At 45.7% G+C, this 15,115-nt stretch overlaps 1 protein-coding gene across 1 annotated transcript in view; it reads right to left on the minus strand.

The window, feature by feature from the left end:
* The window catches only part of LOC125309769 (LIM zinc-binding domain-containing Nebulette-like), a 156,648-nt gene that overhangs the window by 37,536 nt on the left and 103,997 nt on the right, over positions 1–15,115 (minus strand). The gene's annotated exons all lie outside the window — the stretch shown is intronic.

Consider the following 15,115-nt stretch of genomic DNA (forward strand, 5'->3'; position numbering starts at 1 on the left):
TACACACACACACTCTACTGCACATCTACACACACACTCCCCATCAGGCAGTTACACACCACGCTATCATCACAACTCTACTGCACATCTACACACACACACTCTACTGCACATCTAATAATAATACACCACTATACACACTACTGTATAGATAGATAGATAGATATTTCATTGATCCCTCGAGGGGAAATTCAGGGGGTCTCAGTAGCATACAGACATCACACACAACATGCACTTAAAGCAGAAATGGTAAATATAAGTATAAACATATAACCAAACCCACTGTACAATAGGAGACACAGTAGGAGATGTAAGAAAAACTAACAAACTAAATAATTAAACATACCATATAAATAAATGTAAAAATCCAGTGTGCTTTGAGGGGTGATCAAGCATGAGACGCTTTGTAGTGACAGGGCCTGTAGTTCTGTGTGCATGGTGGAGGCCTCAAGAGAGGAGGTCGTAGATGAAGGTGCAAAAAGTAGTCAACAGTAGTCCAACAGTGCAACAGTGCAAGAATAAGGTCCACAGAGAGACCAGCATAAATAATATGGACAAATAAGAGAGTAAAGTATAATGTAGACAAGTAGTATAAAAAACGCAAAAACATGTCAGTGCAAGAACAGGTTGAGTAATAGGGTTACAGCCATTCAGTATTGTGGCAGAAGCCATTGATCATGTGTGCTAATATAGCATGAAAAAAACAGTGTAGCAGGAAAACAGTAGTAAAAACATTAGGCTGTGGACATTAGTAAAACAGTAGTAATACAGTAGTAAAAACGTAGTGGGCAGTCGAGCACTCAAACATGGAGAGGGTGGAGAGGCAGACCGAACTGAGCAGAGAAGTCTATCTCTCCTCTTCCCTTTAGTGAGGCATTGAACAGTTCCAATGGCCCACAGGGACAAATGACTTCCTCAGCCTTTTCAGTTGTGCATGGCAGTGAGCTAAGTCTCCAGCTGATCAAGCTCTTTTGCTTTTTTAATAGTGCTGTAGAGTGGATGGCATTCATTGTCCAAGATGTTGATCCAGTTTGTTCAGGGTCCTTTTGTCATATAGTGATGCACTCCAGATCAGCTCCCACTACAGAGCCAGCCTTCCTTACCAGCCTGTCAAGTCGCCCAGCATCCTTCTTCTATGTGCTTCCTCCCCAGCATACCACTGCATAGAAGAGGACGCCTGGCCCTGAGACTGGTGGGAACATCCAGAGGGAGCTTACTGCAAACATTGAAGGACCGCGAGCCTCCTCAGGAGCACAGCCTGCTCTGCTCTTGCATCTACACACACTACTGCCCACATACTGCTTTACATCTACACACACACTCTGCATCGCACGCATGTACACACACACACACATGTACACACACATGGACGTCTGCAGTATACACACACACACACACACACACACACACACACTGGTACACACACACACACACACACACACACACACACACACACACACACACACACACACAGACACACACACACACACACACACACACACACACACACACACCTCCTCTGCGGCTCAGGACTGCCTTGCAGCACCCTGGGATCTGGGTTGGTCTCAGGGAGCTGGGATTATAAACTGGGGTTGGTGTCCTTCCTCCCACTTTGTACTTGTTCTAGAGAGAAATACAAAAATATATACTATAAATAAACAAATAAAAACACACACACACACACACACACACACACACACACACACACAAACAAACACATACACACACATGCAAATATACTATACACAAACAAATATAAACACACACATACAAACAAACACATACACACACATGCAAATATACTAGACACAAATATAAACACACACACACACACACACACACACACACACATACACCACATGCAGATATACTATACGCAAACAAATATAAACACAAACACACACACACACACACACACACAAACAAACAAATAAACAAACACATACACACACATGCAAATATACTATACAATAAACAAATATAAACACACACACAGACAAACAAACACATACACACACATGCAAGTGTACTATGCATAAACAAATATAAATCCACATACACGCAGACATACACACACACATGCAAATATTCTATACATAAACAAATATAAACACACGTGTGTTCTTTGTGTTGAGGTGTTCTTGATTGTGTTGCATTGTCGAAGGTTGAGGGTGTGTTCGCGATTGTGATTCGGTTGACTGGTATGTTCTTGATTGATGATTCGTGTGTTGTGACGCATCGTTGGTGTGTTCGATTGATGTTGGTGTGTTCCTAGCGGTGTGTTGCGTGTCCTGCGGTGTCTTCGCGGTGTGTTAGGTTACTGTACCTACAGCTGAGAGCTGGCGACCTCTTTGGCGTGCGTCTCCAAGTCTAGGCAGCTTGGAGTAAGCGACTGGAGATCTCCTGTTTTTCCAGCCTCTTTCTGTGCCTAAAACACAGCTTCCAAGAGGAAAAAAAAAAGAGGTGTTGGTAGACCTAATGGTAACTTTAATATCAATAATAATATAATAGTCTCAGGCAGCTAATAAGTAGAATGTAATGTGGCCAATGACAATGATAATAATGAAATAGAAAATCTAATATAATAATAGGCTCTTTCAACAGAAAATCTTTGTACTTGGTCTAAACTAATGTAGTGTGACAAAGGTAATAGGTGTAAAATGTGTGTGTGTTGGTGAGTAGAGAATGTGTTATGTGATTAATGTCAATAATCAGCTCAATAATGAAACAGAAATTATTATTAGTATTAATTGTGTGTGTGTGTGAGGTAGAGTGTGTGTGTGTGTGTGCGAGAGCCAGGGAAATTAGAGTGTGTGTGTGTTTGTGTGTAGTGTGTAGTGTGTGTGTGTAGTGTGTGTGTGTGTGTGTGTGTGTGTGTGTGTGTGTGTGTGTGTGTGTGTGTGTGTGTGAGAGAATGTGTGTGTGTGTGTGTGTGTGTGAAGTAGAGTGTGTGTGTGTGTGTGTGTAATGTAATGTGTGTGTGTGTGTGTGTGTGTGAGGTAGAATGTGTGTGTGTGTGTGTGTGTGTGTGTGTGTGTGTGTGTGAGAGGTAGAAGTGTGTGTGTGTGTGTGTGAGGTAGAAGTGTGTGTGTGTGTGTGAATGTGTGTGTGTGTGTGTGTGTGTGTGTGAGTAGAAGTGTGTGTGTCGTGTGAGGTAGAGTGTTCCCCAGTGTGTGTGAGGTAGATTGTGTGTGTCTTGGTGGGGAAGTTCCCCAGAACAATTGTGGGGAACATAGTCATGGTCATAGCCTTCAGAAAGAGAGATTCACAGAAACTCTTACAGGCACAGACTGACTGAGAGAGAGATAGAGAGAGATAAAGAGATGAGATAGCATTGTGTGGACAAGTGAAGTGTGTGATTAGAAACTATATATACTTTAGTTCTATACTAAGATATGAAGGGATGTGGTGAGTTATTTAATGATATGAAGTGATGTGGTGAGTTATCTAATGATATGAAGTTATGTGGTGAGTTATCTAATGATATGAAGGAATGTGGTGAGTTATCTAATGATATGAAGGAATATGGTGAGTTATCTAATGATATGAAGGAATGTGGTGAGTTATCTAATGATATAAAGTGATGTGTTGAGTTATCTAATGATATGAAGTGATGTGGTGAGTTATCTGTGTAATGATATGAAGTGATGTGGTGAGTTATCTAATGATATGAAGGAATGTGGTGAGTTATCTAATGATATAAAGTGATGTTTTGAGTTATCTAATGATATGAAGTTATGTGGTGAGTTATCTGTGTAATGATATGAAGTGATGTGGTGAGTTATCTAATGATATGAAGGAATGTGGTGAGTTATCTAATGATATAAAGTGATGTTTTGAGTTATCTAATGATATGAAGTGATGTGGTGAGTTATCTGTGTAATGATATGAAGTGATGTGGTGAGTTATCTAATGATATGAAGAAATGTGGTGAGTTATCTAATGATATGAAGGAATGTGGTGCGTTATTTGAGGCGATATGAAGTGATGTGGTGAGTTATCTATTGATATGAAGTGATGTGGTGAGTTATCTGTGTAATGATATGAAGTGATGTGGTGAGTTATCTAATGATATGAAATGATGTGGTGCGTTATCTGAGGCGGTGCACCTGGCTCTGAAGCTCGGAGACGGCTTTAGCGAACTGGATGTCGGTGGTGTCTGGGAGCTGGGAGTAGATGCAGTTGTTGACGCTCTTCTTGCTGTCCTCCTTGTACTTGTTCTGCAGAGAGCAGTCAGCAGGACTCGTCAACCCAATGTCATCACATAAGCAAAATAATAATAATAATAATAATTACATTACATTACATTACATTTGGCTGACGCTTTTTAACCAAAGCGACTAACAACATGGTAAACAGTAATGCTTTTAGAACAATTCTCACAATTTTAGGACAGTTTAAAAAAACAAAAACATTAGAGTACAGTAAGAATAAGTGCCGGTGAGTGCTGTTTTTTAACAGTTACTTGTCAGTTTAAAAGCGGCTGGTGAGTGCTAGGATCAGTAAGACTTGTTGTAAGTGTTGCTATGAGAGTAGGTGTTCTCTAAAGAGCAGGGTCTTCAGGAGTTTTTGAAAGTGGAAAAGGATGTCCCTGCCCTTGTAGGAACTGGCAGTGTGTTCCACCAACGAGGAACAACAGATGAGAAAAGTTTGGATTGGCTTGAGCGTGCACGGTGGTAGAGCTTAGGCGCCGTTAGTCAGAGGAGCCGCAGCGGTCTGGGAGGTAGTGTAAGTCTGTATGAGGGCATTCAAGTAGGTGGGAGCAGAACCGGAGACTACTTTGTAGGCAAGCGTTAGAGACTTGAATTTGATCTTGGGCATGCATAGGTAGCCAGTGTAGCTGGATGAGCAGCGGGTAACATGTGCCCTTTTGGGTTGGTTGTAGACCAGGCGCTGCCGCGTTCTGGATCATCTGAAGTGGTTTCACTGCGCAGGCTGGGAGACCTGTCAGGAGGGCATTGCAGTAGTCGAAGGTGAGATGACAATTGCCTGAACCAGAAGTTGGGTAGCATCTTGAGTCAAGTAAGTCCTGATTTTCCGTTATGTTGTAGAGTGCAAAAGCGGCATGCCCGGCGACTGAGGCAACATGATCCGAGAAGTTTAGTTGGTTGTCAAGAACAACTCCTAGATTTCTTGCAGTCCTGGTCGGTTGAAACAGACAGGGAGTCAAATTTGATGTTGATGTCGTGGTGTATGGTAGGTTTAGCTGGGATGACCAGCAGTTCAGTCTTTGAGAGGTTCAGCTGGAGGTGGTGTGCCTTCATCCATGTAGCTATGTCTGAAAGGCAATCCGAGATCCGTGCTGAAACCAGGGGTCGCCAGGTGGAAAGGACAGATAGAGCTGTGTGTCGCCTGCATAGCAGTGGTATGAGAAGCCGCGCGAACGGATAATCTGTCCCAAGGAGGTGGTGTAGATAGCAAAGAGGAGGGGGGCCAGCACTGATCCCTGGGGACCCCTGTGGTTAGATGGTGAGGTGCGGATAGCTGACCAAGCCATGATAATGTTAAACGAAAGTCCTGTGAGGTAGGATTCAAACCAGGAGAGAGCAGAACCGAGATTCCCATGTCAGCGAGTATAGAGAGAAGGATACGGTGATTAACCGTGTCAAAGGCAGCCGATAAGTCAAGCAGAATGAGTACTGATGACCGAAGCGGTCGCCTGGCTTCTTTAAGGCTTCTGTTACAGACAGCAGAGCCGTTTAGGTAGAGGGCCGCTTTTGAACCCAGACTGATTTGGATCCAGAAGGTTGTTCTGTGAAAGGAAGTCAGAGACCTGTTTGGAGACTGCTCGTTCAATGCCTTTGGATAGGAAAGGCAGTAGTGAGACAGGGCGTAGTTCTCGACGAGCAGGGTTGAGAGAAGCTTTCTTAAATAACGGTGTTACCGGGCCATTTTGAACGCTGTTGGAATTGTGCCGGAGGTTAGCGAGGCATTGATCACATGTGTGATAGCTGGAGGCGATGGTCGGGCTGATGGACTGAAGTAGGCTCGTAGGTATAGGGTCCAGCGAGCATGTGGTAGGACGGCTGCATGTCAGGAGTCTGGACACTTCATTCTCCCGGAGAGAGGTGAATGCTGAAAAAGATGTTCCAGCAGTCCCTAGAGGTTGTAGGAGGCGGTATCTGAGCCAGATGCGTTGAGTGGGCATGTAGAGAATTTACTGCTGATTGCCGCCACTTTGTTTGTAAAAAAATGAGGCGAGGGTATCTGCAGTAAGGCTGGATGGAGGAGGAGGCAGCTGAGGGTTGAGTAGCGATTTGAAGGTTGAGAAAAGTTTTTGAGTGTCTGTAGCTGTTTGATTTTGTCATTGTAGAAAGCAGTCTTAGCAGCAGTGATGCTGGCTGAGAAGGAGGTCAGAAGTGTCTGGTAGTTTTTTGAGGTCGTCAGCTAGTTTGGATTTGTGCCATTTCCTCTCCAGCGGCTCTGAGTTTGGTGCGCCATGCGATCGGGAGGGTATCATTTAGCCATGGATGAGAATGTTTGGATCGAGCTGGCCTTGTGGTAAGAGGGCACAGCTTCGTCCAGACACGAGGTCAGTGTGGAGCAGAGCGAAGTCAGTGGCTTCATTAACCTCCAGAGAGGAGAAGGTGTTGAGTGGGAGGTAGACCGGAGGCAACCACAGAGGAGAAGTGCGTTGGAGACAGGTTCCGGATGTTGCGGCCGAAACGTGACCATGCGGCTGAGGAGCCGGAGGCTGTTCTGTCAGGCTGACGTTGAACTGGATGAAGAAGTGGTCAGAAAGATGGAGAGGCGTCACCATGAGGGTGTCTGTGCTGCAGTTCCGAGTGAAGATCAAGTCAAGCTCTTTGCCAGCTTTGTGAGTCGGTGGGCTTTGAACCAGTTCGAGGTCAAAGGAGGGACCAGGGCCAAAAGTCCGCTGAGCCTGGGGCATCTAAGTGGGATGTTCATATCACCGAGAACAAGAAGCGGACAGTCATGCTCAGGGATGGAGGATAGCAGAGTGTCAAGTTCGTCAATAAAGTCGCCTAGTTGGCCTGGAGGGCGGTAGATGACCAGCACGTAGTTTTGCTGGGGCGTCACTGTGATGGCATGGAATTCGAATGAGACATATTTGTTTGAAGGCAGTAGCGGGGTGAATTTCCATTTGTTGGAGATCAGCAGGCCCGTCCCGCCTCCTCGTCCAGATAGGCGAGGGGTGTGGGATAGTGTAAGGTTAGTGGAGAGTGCAGCCGGGGTGGCAGTGTTCTCTGGTTTGATCCAAGTCTCAGTGAGAGCAAGGAGTTCCAATGAAAGGTGGTTGGCATAGCCAGCTATGAAGTCGGTTTTGTTGACTGCGGATTGACAGTTCCACAAGCCCATGGAGAAGGAGGTTTCTGTCGGTGAGGACCGTTTAAGTTCCTGGAGGTGAAGGGGATTTCTGCCCCTTTTGACATTTCTGCCCCTTTTGGCATGATGCCGTTTTCTGCAATGGCCGGTGATAACAGATATGGTGGAACGGCACATTTTGCCTTTGTCGGTGCCTGTGCGCGGTGAACTTGCACAGGTAAACTTGCTTGTCATTATATAATAATAATAATAATAATAATACGCTTTATTTGTATGGCCCCTTTCTTACACAGAATGCAGCTCAAAGTGCTTTACATTTGGAGCATGTAACACAATAATAGAGAAGAATTAGTCATTCATCTTCGTTGCTGTGGCTGTTCATGAGGCTCTGAGAGACTGCTTCAAGTGTACTGACTGGAGTGTGTTACAGAATAGAGAGGACTTCGAGGAGGTCACACAGTGCACAACTGACTACCTGAACTTCTGCATGGACATTGTTGTTCCCACCAGAACTGTACGCTGCTTTCCCAACAACAAGCCTTGGATAACCAGCAATGTCAAGACCCTTCTTAACAGGAAAAAGATGGCATTCAGAGAGGGGGACATGGCAGAGCTGAGGCGCGTGCAAGGGGAACTCAAATTCAAGCTGAAGGAAGCTAAGGAGGATTACAGAAAGAAGGTGGAACAGAAGCTGCAGGAAAACAACTTGAAGGAGACATGGGACTGCATGAAGGTTATCACTGGCCTGAAGAAGAACAGCAGCTCTGTGGAGGGGGACCTGGACAGGGCGAACCAATTGAACTACTTCTACAACAGGTTTGACTGCCCTGCTCCAGCTCCAATGGTGGTGGTCTGTCCACCATCCCCCAGCCCCCACCCCCACACCCCCTCAATACCAGTGCAACACTCACCTCCATCATCACAGGCTATCGTACCCCCACCATCACTGGATTTTGCCCCCCTCCCCCACATGGCAAGCACGAACAATGAGGTGACAACGACCTCAGTCAACAGTCAACAGCCATCAGACACACAGATCCCAGATGCACCCCTCCCCCTCCCCTCCCCTTACACCCCTCACCATTACAACAGATCAAGTGACAGTCCAACTTAAGAAATTGCGCAGCATTAAAGCAGCGGGGCCTGACAGACTGTGTCCAAGGCTACTCAAGGCCTGTGCTGCTGAACTGGGGGAGCCACTGAAGCACATCTTCAATTTGAGCCTACGCCTTGGACAAGTTCCAACACTGTGGAAGACATCATGTCTTACCCCTGTCCCTAAGAAGCCACACCCTAGTGAGCTTAATGACTACAGACCTGTCGCTCTTACATCACATGTGATGAAGACAATGGAGCGATTGGTCTTAGGTATGCTCAGACCCCAGGTACGCCGTGCACTAGACCCGTTACAGTTTGCTTACCAGGAGAAAATGGGCGTAGACGATGCCATCACTTGTCTTCTACACAGGACACATTCCCACCTGGACAAGGGGAAAAGTGCTGTGAGAATCATGTTCTTTGATTTCTCAAGTGCTTTTAACACCATCCAGCCCCTCAGATTGGGAGACAAGCTCTTGCAGATGGGTGTGGATGCTCACCTGGTAACCTGGATTACAGATTACCTGACCGAGCGACCACAGTTCGTTAGACTGAAGAACTGTCTCTCTGACACTGTGATCTACAGCACCGGAGCGCCACAGGGAACTGTGCTCTCTCCAGTCCTATTCACCCTGTTCACATCTGACTTCTGCTACAACACCGAGTCATGCCACATGCAGAAGTTTTCTGAAGATACTGCAATTGTGGGGTGTATCAGGGACGAGCAGGAGGAGGAGTACAGGAGCCTGGTGGAGGACTTTGTGCAATGGTGCAAACTCAATCACCTTCAACTCAACACTTCAAAGACCAAGGAGATGGTGGTGGATTTCCACAGGTCTAAGCCCACTCTGCTACCAGTCCACATTGATGGGGTCAATGTGGAGGTGGTTAGCACCTACAAGTATCTGGGTCTCCACCTGGACAATAAACTGGACTGGTCAGCCAACACTGATGCACTCTACAAGAAAGGGCAGAGCAGGCTGTACTTCCTGAGGAGGCTGCGGTCCTTCAATGTTTGCAGTAAGCTCCTCAGGATGTTCTACCAGTCTGTTGTTGCCAGCATCCTCTTCTATGCAGTGGTAGGGGAGGAAGCACAAAGAAGAAGGATGCGGGGCGAATTGACAGGCTGGTAAGGAAAGCTGGCTCTGTAGTGGGAGCTGAACTGGAGTGCATCACTTCACTATCTGATAAAAGGACCCTGAACAAACTGATCAACATCTTGGACAATGAGTGTCACCCACTCCACAGCACTATTGTTAAGCAGAAGAGCCTGATCAGCTGGAGACTTCGCTCACTGCCTTGCACAACTGACAGACTGAGAAAGTAATTTGTCCCCAGGGCCATTGAACTGTTCAATGCCTCACTTAAGGGAAGAGACTTTTCTGCATAGTCTGTCTGCCTCTTCACCCCTTCCATGTTTGGATACTGTCTGTCCACTAGCCACTTTTACCACTGTCTTTATGCCTCACTGTTTGCATGCTATATTAGCACATTAGCACATATGCATAACCCCCCCCTCCATGCCACAGCCGAACTGTGGCCACACTTATACATTTTCTTTAAATAGTTAAATATATAGATATATAGACTTTACTTTATTTCTGCATTGTTGCAGAAATAAACACAGAGCACCTTAGAGCACCTTACCATACCTTACTATGCACAGAGAATCACAGGCTCAGTCCCTGCCTCAGTCATTGAAAGCGCCTTTGATTGATCACCACTATGTGGATACTGTTTTTAGAATTGATTTAGATTAAGTGTTAGTTAGTATAATTTGTATTTTAGTATATTTACCATATTCTTTGTCTTCTACTGTCCTTATTGCTCAGTTGTGTTTTATATTCTATACTTTAATTACTCTTTCTGCTGTTAAAGACCTTGAATTTCCCCTGGGGATCAATAAAGTATATATCTATCTATTTGATCCAATCAGCAACATATCAGAAATACTTAGCAGTATATATAAATAGGCTTTGCTAACAAATGCTTAGGCCCCGTTGATGTGTACTCTAAGTGGTTTGCCTTAGTATGTTCTTAGTGTGTGTTGTGATTACATAACTTTATATTCAAACGTTTAAAGAACACAACGACCAGAAGACTGGCAATCAGAGTCAAGCAGCTTAGCTCGTTGAATAGAATGAGAACTGGCGCAAATCGAGCTGAGTCTTCCTCCAGGCTTTCTATACCACACTAGAAAGGCTTGCAACTCAAAAAACATTACAGAGTGCATGGTAGAACTTCAGACATTACTTCAGACATTTTAGAAGTAATGAAATACGTGGTAGGGCTCCTTAACAGCCAACGTTAACATTGTGGGATTCCACTCTCAGTCCCACGTCTGACCAGCTCTCACCCTAGATCCCTGAACTTCACAAGTGGAACCGAACAGTTCCCTAGAGCCCGGAACTTCACAAGTGGAACCGAACAGTTCCCTAGATCCCTGAACTTCACAAGTGGAACCGAACAGTTCCCTAGAGCCCTGAACTTCACAAGTGGAACCGAACAGTTCCCTAGAGCCCTGAACTTCACAAGTGGAACTGAACAGTTCATCGTTCCTCTTACAATTCCCACATAACATGCAACCACAGGCTGCTGGAACACTTGAGAGAAGGTTCTGGAAAGCCTTACGTCACTCTGCAGGTCCGAGAGCATCGCAGCAAACTGGGTGTCCATGGTCTGGGGCAGCTGGGAGTAGAGAGATGTGGAGAGGCTGTGTTTCCCACTCGCCTTGTACTTGCTCTGGGACACAAGAGGGTTTATCAGGGTGTGTGTGTGTGTGTGTGTGTGTGTGTGTGTGTGTGTGTGTGTGTGTGTGTGTGTGTGTGCGTGTTGGTAGATAATGAACACGTCACATCCGTCTGTAATACAATGTATCCATATCCCTCAATTGACTGTGCTTATTGGGGCATGTCAGTAAAAGAGTGAGACTGTGAGGGGATTTGTGTGGAAGCGAATTTGTCAATATCCATTTATTCACTGGCTGGAGTTCAAGAATAAGTGAGTGAGTGAGTGAGTGTGTGTGTGTGTGTGTGCGTGTGTGTGTGTACATTTTTATGTGTCAGTTTATATGTGTGTATGTCTAGCTGTGTGTGAGTTTGTGAGCTTGCGTGTGTGTGTGTGTGTGTGTGTGTGTGCGTGTGTGTGTGTGATAAAACAGAGTGGGTTTGATTGCAGCGTGTCAGATAATTCACTCTGCAGCTCGGAGACCTATCTGACGTGTGTTTGTGTGTGTGTGTGGATGTATGTGTGTGTGTGTGGATGTATGTGTGTGTGTGTGTGTGTGTGTGTGTGTGTGTGTGTGTGTGTGTGTGTGTGCTGGATAACAGCGTGTCAGATACCTCACTCTGCAGCTCAGAGGCCTCTCTGACGTGTGTGTGTGTGTGTGTGTGTGTGTGTGTGTCACATACCTCACTCTGCAGCTCAGAGGCCTCTCTGACGTGTGTGTGTGTGTGTGTGTGTGTGTCACATACCTCACTCTGCAGCTCTGAGGCCTCTCTGGCGTGTTGGGTCTCTAACGTCTCTGGCAGAACAGAGTAGAGAGACGTGGCCGCCTGCTTCTTCCCCTCCTCTTTATACAGCCACTGAGAGATTCAAATAGCAGCACCTTAGTCTGAGTTAAACACACACACACACACACACACACACACACACACACACACACACACACACACACACACACACACACACACACACACACACACACACAAGCACACAAGCACACACACACACACACACACACACACACACACACACACACACACACACACACAAGCACACAAGCACACACACACACAAGCACACAAGCACACAAGCACGCGCACACACACAAGCACACACACACACACACACACACACACACAAGCACACAAGCACACACACACGCGACACACACACAAGCACGCGCACACACACACACACACACACACACACACACACAAGCACGAGCACACACACAAGCACGCGCGCACACACACAAGCACGCAAACACTCTCTCTCTCACTCAAGGCATGTTATGATGGTTAATGACTATGTTCATATAAATTGAGACAATGTACACAATATATAAATCAACCTAAATCAATATAGTTAGTTCATCATACACAATAATGGCCACAACAGCAAGCCTGCGCAGTCCTCAATTCAAGGATCGTAGTCGTACACCCTCATGCACTTCACACATCCATACAGTGAGCTTTCCATCAGATCCCCACTGCAGAGCTAGGTGAGTGAAGCTAATACTTCTGCTTGATGGATAAATCCAAATAAAATGCCATCAGCGGTGAGGAGTTCTAATTGTGGCGGTCTGACTAGCCCGACTAGAGTGCTGTGTGTGTGTGTGTGTGTGTGTGTGTGTGTGTGTGTGTGTGAAACAGGTCTGACCAGCCCAACTAGAGTGCAGTTCCCTGAAACAGATGGCCAGGGGCTACAGATAAGGGTGCTATTCAAAGAGAGGGTGTGAGTGACGAGGAGGAGGGAGAGGGAGAGAGAGAGAGAGAGAGAGAGAGAGACCCAAAAAACACAGGTCTTTCAGGCACCGTACCACAGTATGGAGTTAACGCTACACACACTATGCTAACATTGTCTGCATAGCCCTGGATGAGGTGGTTAGTCACACGGTTAGCCGTTAGCCGTTAGCACACCGCGGGCAGGGCCCCACCTCACTCAGGGACTCGGCCACTTCTTTAGCAAACTGGATCTCGCTGGTCTGAGGCAGCAGGGCGTACAGGCAGTTGGGCAGCTCCGACTGGGTCTCTCTTTTGTACTTGACCTGGAGGGAGCACAAAGGCATGTGTCCAAGAATGAGAGCGCAGACGAGGGGGAGGACTTTTTGGCGTCGCTCTGAAACTGGCGTTGGTTCCACTCTTTTTGTTGTTGTTTTAGTTTTTGGACAGAATGGAACAAGTAGACATAAACAAGTAAAACATTACATTTCTCATACTTAGAATTCATGTATAGCATGACAGAGTATGATACTGTATTGTGTAGCATAACAGAGTATGATACTGTATTGTGTAGCATAACAGAGTATGATACTGTATTGTGTAGCATAACAGTATGATACTGTATTGTGTAGCATAACAGAGTATGATACTGTATTGTGTAGCATAACAGAGTATGATACTGTATTGTGTAGCATAACAGTATGATACTGTATTGTGTAGCATAACAGTATGATACTGTATTGTGTAGCATAACAGTATGATACTGTATTAGTAGCATGAAACGTGATACTGTGTTGTGTTTAACATGTCACAGGGAGGCTGTGTGGAGTCATATGCTCTCAGAGATGGAGGCTGGGTGGGCTACCTCACTCTGGAGCTCAGACTGGACACACACACACACACACACACACACACACACACACACACACACACACACACACACACACACACACACACACACACACACACACACACACACACATTCCCAGAGATGGAGGCTGGGTGGGCTACCTCACTCTGGAGCTTAGACGGGACACACACACACACACACACACACATTCCCAGAAATGGAGGCTGGGTGGGCTACCTCACTCTGGAGCTCAGACTGCTCCTTGGCAAACTGGGTCTCGGCGGTCTCAGGGAGCAGTGAGTAAAGATTGGAGGAGATCTCTCTCTTTCCGCCCTCTTTGTACTTCACCTGCAGGGAAACGGGGCACACACTTAAGAGTTAACAGACACCTCACTGTAGATGAGAGATCTAAAGTACCTCACTGTAGATGAGATCTAAAGTACCTTACTGTAGATGAGAGATCTGAAGTACCTCACTGTAGATGAGATCTGAAGTACCTCACTGTAGATGGGAGAGATCTGAAGTACCTCACTGTAGATGGGAGAGATCTGAAGTACCTCACTGTAGATGAGAGATCTAACGTACCTCACTGTAGATGTGAGAGATCTAACGTACCTCACTGTAGATGAGAGATCTAACGTACCTCACTGTAGATGTGAGAGATCTGAAGTACCTCTCTGTAGATGAGAGATCTAACGTACCTCACTGTAGATGAGAGATCTAACGTACCTCACTGTAGATATGAGAGATCTAACGTACCTCACTGTAGATGAGAGATCTAAAGTACCTTACTGTAGATGAGAGATCTAACGTACCTCACTGTAGATGAGAGATCTAACATACCTCACTGTAGATGAGAGATCTAAAGTACCTCACTGTAGATGAGAGAGATCTGAAGTACCTCTGTAGATGAGAGATCTAACGCCTCACTGTAGATGAGAGATCTAACGCACTCACTGTAGATATGAGAGATCTAACGTTACCTCACTGTAGATGAGAGATCTAAAGTACCTTACTGTAGATGAGAGATCTAACGTACCTCACTGTAGATGAGAGATCTAACATACCTCACTGTAGATGAGAGATCTAACATACCTCACTGTAGATGAGAGATCTAAAGTACCTCACTGTAGATGTCACAAAGCTCCTTGGCGAGCTGTGTTTGCGTTGTCTCTGGCAGCTGTGAGTAGAGGGACGAGGCCGCTTCCTTCTTACCGCCCTCCTTGTACTTTATCTGGAGACAGAAATCATGTAACGTCACGCTGGACCTATCAGGTCACTGGAGTATAATAAAAAGCTGGACTGGACTATAACTGTACTTTTCCCGTTAATTACCAAATTGCACAATGAGTTTATCTCAATTGACTGACCCTTGCGATCCAGCATGGATCATTTAGCATTAGCCCAGTTCATTAGCATTAGCTCAGTTCATTAG

This window comes from Alosa alosa, chromosome 16, assembly GCF_017589495.1.
Source record: "Alosa alosa isolate M-15738 ecotype Scorff River chromosome 16, AALO_Geno_1.1, whole genome shotgun sequence".
Taxonomy (NCBI): Eukaryota; Metazoa; Chordata; class Actinopteri; order Clupeiformes; family Clupeidae; genus Alosa; species Alosa alosa.